At 42.5% G+C, this 7103-nt stretch overlaps 1 pseudogene; it reads left to right on the top strand.

The window, feature by feature from the left end:
• The first annotated feature begins 3000 nt into the window (after positions 1-3000).
• On the top strand, positions 3001-3118 carry LOC126209185 (5S ribosomal RNA; annotated as a pseudogene).
• Positions 3119-7103: the final 3985 nt, after the last annotated feature.

Below are 7103 nucleotides of genomic sequence, written 5' to 3'. Positions count from 1 at the left end.
AACAATAACCCATTAATGGCACATTGTCCACCCTGGTAGCTGAGTGGTCAGCGCGACGAAATGTCATACCTAACGGCCCGGGTTCGATTCCCGGCTGGGTCGGAGATTTCCTCCTCTCAGGGACTGGGTGTTGTGTTGTCCTTATCATCATCATTTCATCCCCATCGACACGCAAGTTGCCCCGGTGGCGTCAACTCGGTAGACTTGCACCAGGCGAACTGTCTACCCGACGGGAGGCCCTAGCCAGAAGGCATTTCCATTTCCAATGGCACATTTCGCCGCACGGTCCTAACGGATAAGTCTACGCAAACGCAGCTGCTTTCGATCGTTAAATGAAGGCCTTCGGCCACTGAGTTCTCCGTGGTGAGAGGTAATGCCTGAAATTTGGTGTACTAGGAACGCTGTTGGCAGTGGAATATTAACTTCCCTAACAATTTCCAAAGGAATGTCTCGTGCATCTAGCTCCAACTACAACTGCGCGTTCAGAGTCAGTTAATTCTCGTCATGCGGCCATAATCACGTAGGAAACCTTTTCACATGAATCACATGAGTACAAATGACAGCTCCGCCATTGCACTGCCCTTTTGTTCCTTGTGTACGTGATACTACTGCCGACCAACTTCGCCGTTCCCGAGATTCTCGTTCCCAGATGGGGGGTCACAATATAACCTGGCTTCGTCTAAGTCGCTAATGTTGTGGAGATCCCGAGTTGGGGCCCGCATTTTTGCTAGAATGTCTTGCATTCTTCTCTGCTTCGCTTATACACTTCCCTCATCACGTCGTATAACCATAAAGCCACCAGGTGATTTTCGATCTCGCGATGGCCAGTGCTCATATCGTCTACGTCGTCGGTGTAGAAGTGCTGTCAATGTTATCCGCTAAATGGAAAACTGGAACGTTAGCAATAAACCCTGTAGACGACTGCCGGCCCCGTCAGTTTCCTCGAGAATGACGGTTTCGCAGCACTCTGGTGCACCCCCTATATAGTTTGGAAAGAATAGGTAGTGCTCGGCAGCCGGTTCAGGCTTTGATTCAGTTTCTGAAACGCACTCATGCCTATTAAACATATTCCACGCGAAGATAGATATCTGATTCAGGCCATCTACAAAGCACAGGGTAATTATTGGCTTTGATATCCACTGGGAATGTACAGTTATAGCGTTTCTACATTATAGTTGCATCATTTTCCACTAGTATATGTTGACAGCTACTACAATGAATCTGTTTATAACCACAGTCTTTCCACGAAGGCGTTATAATCTTCTTGTCTCTTCCACTAAAGAGCCTCTTTTCGCTATCAGATACGACTCACCGCTCACACAGACGCATCTTTGATTATGAACAACGACGGTGTACAAAAAGACATTTCTTTCCTGTGACCATCGGGATTCTATTAATGATGGAGACTTGTACCCCAGTGTTCTGAAACTTATTTCGTACAGTCTTTTTGTTCCATCCATGATGAACGTTACGGAATTCCGTGGCAGTTGTTCAATTAAAGACCGCTGAGGCAGACCACAAACAACCACGCATACTTAAAAAAAACCTCTTTTTATTTCATCGCTGTAGAGGCTTTGGGAATTATCCGATCTTCAGATGGCTGACAATGCAATAAAAACTTTTGGCCATCTGAAGATGTCTTTGGTTGCCAGGAACCGGTAATGGCGTTGAAAGAGATAGGAGCTTCTTTTAGAGTATTTGTTGCTGGTTCCGTCTCTTTCTCACATGGTTAACTTACAAACATTTACTAGTGTATACCTTATGTGTCCGCAGATCGTAGTCTTGCAGTAGCGTTCTTACTTCCCGCCTACGGGGTCCCGGGTTCGATTCCCGCTGGACTCAAGGAGTTTTCCTGCCTCGAGATGACTGGGTATTGTTGTGTCGTCTTCATCATTATCATTCATCCTCATTACGGTCGGAGGAAGGCAATGGCAAACCGGCTCCACTAGGACCTTGCCTAGTACAGCGGTGCGGGTCTCTTGCATCGTCCCCTACGCTCCTCGGAGTTTGGGACTTCACCGTCATCATACCTTACGTTTATTGACTAAAAGAGGAGTTGGACTTCTTACAGTCTGTGTTACTGGTATAGGAACAAGTGAGTTTTGTTTATGATATTTACTAGTGTATACCTGATGTTTAATCATTAAAATAAGAGTTTTTATACTTCCTAAGTTCTGTGTCCGTAGTAGCGGTATGCAGCGACGAAGACCAAGTGAGGGTCATTTGTCGACAGCTGAGCATAATCTCAAATTTCCCTGTCGTTGTATAATGACATTTAACAGAACCGGAAAGCCATGTTTACGTATCTGCTGTCGACAACATTAACACAAGCTGCCTGCTAATATTTCTGGTTCCGTAGCACGTCATACAACAGAACAGAAGCTTCTTAGTACAATACACATCTTGGTAAGTAACAGGTACTCCAATAGACAGGAACTTATTTCGAAATAAGATGTAACAAGCAACTCTGAAATGTATAAGAAGGGTATAAGAGATTTAAATATAATGTACTTTATATTGAAAATTTGGTACCTTTCTAATTAATAGCAACTCTTACAAATGCAAATAGCTGTAAAACAGGTCACAGTTTGAAAGTAATCCTTATGGATTTAACTTGACAAGCAAAAAATAAAATATGAGCAGATGCATGAAGTTATTCATAACTTGGAACGACTGGCCGGGAGCTGGGAGCGGTAAGGTGTTGGGAGATAAAACATATCCACGAAAAAAGACATTCGTTTGAAAACATCATTTACAATTAATTCCCATAAAAATTCAGATATTTTAATTTGCTTTTTATTATTACAAAAACTTTCTCATGGCAGCGGAATGAACCACTCTTACAGCTCAGTGAATAAAAAAGAAAAGAGTTGAAAGACTGAGAACGCTGGTTACTGAGTAATAATAATTTAACAAAAAGACTTCTGTACTAAAACAGAATTTAAGCAATGAGTAACCATTTAAAAACAGTGAGATATTAATAGCATCAGTACTGGAGGTGGCAACGGCCTTGCCGCGGTGGATACACCGGTTCCCATGAGATCACCGAAGTTAAGCGCCGTTGTGTGTGGTCGGCACTTGGATGGGTGACCAACCAGGCCGCCATGCGCTGTTGCCATTTTTCGGGGTGCCAATTGAGGAGCTAGCTACTCGACCGAATAGTAGCGGCTTCGGTCAAGAATACCATCTTACGACCGGGAGAGCGGTGTGCTGAACCCACGCCCCTCCTACCCGCATCCTCCACCGAAGATGACACGGCGGTCGGATGGTCCCGGTAGGCCACTCGTGCCCTGAAGACGGAGTGCTACTGGAGGTACGTGAAGGTGAAGTTTAATTTGTTGTAACCTTGGCTGCCCCTGGTTCAATCTAAATTAAACAAACAATACGAAAACAAGGGTAAAAATTATCTCAGATGTATTGACGAGATGTAGCAGTCAAGAAGATTTAAGAATAGGCCAAGACAAACCAATGAGCCGTCATAACCAATGACTAGTACAAGAACAAGTGGGTGCAATACCACATTAAGAAAATGTGGTCCCAGCTTTAGCATTAGCAAGTCAGTTCATAGTACTGAACTCCACAACTCACATTACACATTCAAGAAATCGTTTCAATAATCTTAAACTTCAAGTAAATGTCCACCTTACAATGACACTTGTGGCAATTAGTGTACAAATGAAATATACACTCAATTAAAAAAAATTTAGACAGTATTGAAACAAACGAATAACAGATTTAGAAACAGTATCAGTGACTCAAGACTTAACTGACTCAGGCTTAACAAAACCAGTTCACCTCAATCAGCACGCTTGAATAAAGGCCAGTTCAGTGGACTAGAAAAAAATAAAACAGTAGGAAATTTCATACTGCCCACATGTGGCAGACACTTGTTAAACACATACGCGCCAAGAGGTAAGTACTGCCATTGCACTTCGACAGAACCCAATAATGTCGCTACCGGTACACCACCCTCGGAAGAGGGTTTGCGTAACAGCTGAGCACAAGCACGCCACAGGACTAAGCAAAATGCTCACCAAACAAATCTATATGTGTCCGCTGTTCCGCTGTCCGTATACCCAAGCGGAAAAATAAACAAAAGCAGTGTATCCCACAAGTGAGCTTAGCAATCCAAGATCCGCTCACAAGACAGCGCAACGCCGACAAAAGTTCTTTGGATTGCAACCCACGAGTCGACCACTTGTGGCTGCTCAGTAACCTCCTCCTCCAGATAGTAGCAACACGGAGTGGACCAAGAGACAAAGCAGCTTCGTGTTAAGTCACCGTGGCTGGTCGAGTGCAGGCTCTCTCGTGAGACACTAGGAAATAGGTTGCTTAGAAACACCCAAAGATGAAGCCTCGCTATCGATGAGGAATCGATAGTGCGCCTGGCTCAATTCCCCCCCTCCCTGCCCACCCCCCTCCTCCTCCGCAAAAGAGTCAAATCAGGGAGGTAGTACAGAAAAATACACTTTCTTTCCCCACTAGCTAAAAATCAAACTGGCAAGGGGGAGAGACATTTAGCTGTGTGCACTATCGATTCCTCATCGATAGCGTGACACCTTGGTTGGCCAGGCAGATATCACCTCATGGGCTCATCTTAACTTTACTTTACTAATATGCACCCGATGTATTGTACCGGTAGCGATCTTTTTAACCACGATAATCACCAGGTGGGCGTCTCCAGAACTTCATATCGACCGACAAAGCGCCTCATGAGCTTAGCGGTAAGCTTGTCGGCTACTTTCAGTGAGTCCAAGAAATATTTATAAAAAGCTGATCGCGGATCCTTAACGAGACAGGCTGGCTACTCCCGTCATATCTGCGAGCCTCTCGCCTGTGTGCGAACCAAATGTTGTTAATCGTCCTTTTCGAGTTCTTCTCAAGTTTCTTTGGCAAGAGATCGTTAGCGGACCAGAGACTGAAAATCGGAGAGTTAACTGTAAAAGCAAGCATCAGTTTCGCAGGACTGTATGAAAAAGCGAAACTGAGCTATCTGTCACTCTGAGTACCTGGAACAAGTCTATGGTAGATAAGAGCTGATTTAAGATTCCTGTTAACATGTTCGGCGAACAGGAGTTGAAGATAGTACGGAATAGTGGTGATACGAGATATGGTATTACTAAAACAAAACTTTTTAAATTCCCTGGAGGCGAAAGTAGCAGCATTATCGCTGACCAATACCGTTGGGGAGAGAGGGGGAGGGGCGAAGTACGAGAACATTTCGTCCATGTATCCATATGTTCATGGTCAAAGAGGTAGTCGTTCCCCTATATTTGGGACAACGTAGAAGAAACTAGCTAAATGCATCCACCATTGCAAAGTGTACTTATTGCCACTCTTTGTTTGAGGAAGCGGCCCTAAGTACTCCGTGAGCCATTACACAGGCCAACGAAAATTTTTTTTAAAAAGCTTTTTCTACTTTGGTAGCTGATATTTACAGATTTTTATGAGCTGAATCCAAATCTAGCCTTAGTTTTTTTGTATCAGCCATAGTTTTCGAGCAATATGCTTTTTACTATATAATATAAAAATCCTATGCTTTACGATAACGGGGAAATTAATGTAATTATGTTACAACATAAGCATGGTTTGTATTTACAGTAAGCTACTGAAAACAATGATATGTGTAAATAGAGGTTTTAGTTGTCAGCTGGAATTGGTTTGTATTTTCTTTCTATTTTCCCTTTGAAGCTTCTTGTATAGCTTTTTCTACGATGAATCGCTTGCTGAACTTCTCGGTGAAGTGACCAACGGTAGTCCACCATCATGTTGGTGTTCCAGCGGCCTTGGTAGCGTTTTTCCATCACTTTAATGTCCTGGTGAAAACGCTCTCCTTGCTCCTTAGTAACATCTCCCATATTGTCCGCGAAGTAAACAGGCTCATTAAACATCCTAAAGTTTTAAGCTTCTTTAATATTACAGCTATAATAGAAACATATTATGGGTCTTTTTCATGTCCTAAGAACTTTGTAATGACTTGCTTGAATGATACCCATACTTCTTTCTCATTTAAAGTCATTGTTGATTCAAAGTTAACCTCAAACATCAATTTTTTAATGTCAGGTCCGATAAAGACGCCTTCTTTTAGTTTAGCTTTTGAAAGGTGTGGAAACGTTTGGCAGAGATACTTAAAACATGGTCCATCTTTAGGTAGAGCCTTTACAAACTGTTTCATTAGGCCTAACTTTATGTGCAGAGGTGGTAGGAGTCCATTTTTTGGATCTAAAGGGTTTCTGCGTGGAATGTTCTTCTCACTAGGTTTTAAAGACTCCCTCACAGGCCAGTTCTTTCTGCACCAGTGTTGATCCCTAGCCCTACTGTCCCAATCACACAAGAAACATGGAAATTTGGTAAAGCCACCTTGCTGACCAATGAGCATGCATGTTACTTTTAGATCGCCACATATCGTCCAACCACGAGCATGCCTGTTACTTTTAGATTGATTGCCACATATCGTCCAACCATGAGCCTATTTTATTTAGCACTATTTCAAGGTTTTCATAGCTTTCTTTCATATATACAGAATGTCCAACACGTATAGATGCATACATTTTACCATTGTGTAATAAAATAGCCTTTAGACTAGTTTTCGATGAATCAATAAACAGCCTCCAGTCTTCATTTTTGTATTCATACCAAAATCATTCATCAGACTGGGAATGTCTGAGCAGTACACTAAATCACCTTCTTGTTGAAAAAACTTGGAAAATTGCTGCTCTCTCTTTCTATATACGAATGTGCTGGTTCCAACTGCCAAAAAGTTCTTTCCTTTTAATCTAGAGCCAAGAAATTCAGCTTTCTCTTTCGTTAAGCCCAGACCACAAACCAAATAGTTAAGCTCGGTCTGAATAAACATTTTGGGCTCTAGACGTTCTCTATTACAATGGAATTCATCATCATCTGGTTCATCTAAATCTGATTGTACATCAGAAAATACTTCTGTTGGAATAGAATTTAAATCATCTGGTGGTTCAGGAACTGGCAAATCTACACATTGCCCTCCTGATCGGATGGTGGACGGAAGGTTAGGGTAGCTTATTGCCTTCTTGTTTTTCGAATTGTGACCAGTAATTTCAACACTGAAAAAGTAGCAATCATCGGAA

The sequence above is a fragment of the Schistocerca nitens genome, chromosome 1, assembly GCF_023898315.1.
Source record: "Schistocerca nitens isolate TAMUIC-IGC-003100 chromosome 1, iqSchNite1.1, whole genome shotgun sequence".
Lineage (NCBI taxonomy): Eukaryota > Metazoa > Arthropoda > Insecta > Orthoptera > Acrididae > Schistocerca > Schistocerca nitens.
The sequence above is the reverse complement of the archived record's forward strand: the minus strand, read 5'-3'. Positions and strand labels throughout refer to the sequence as shown.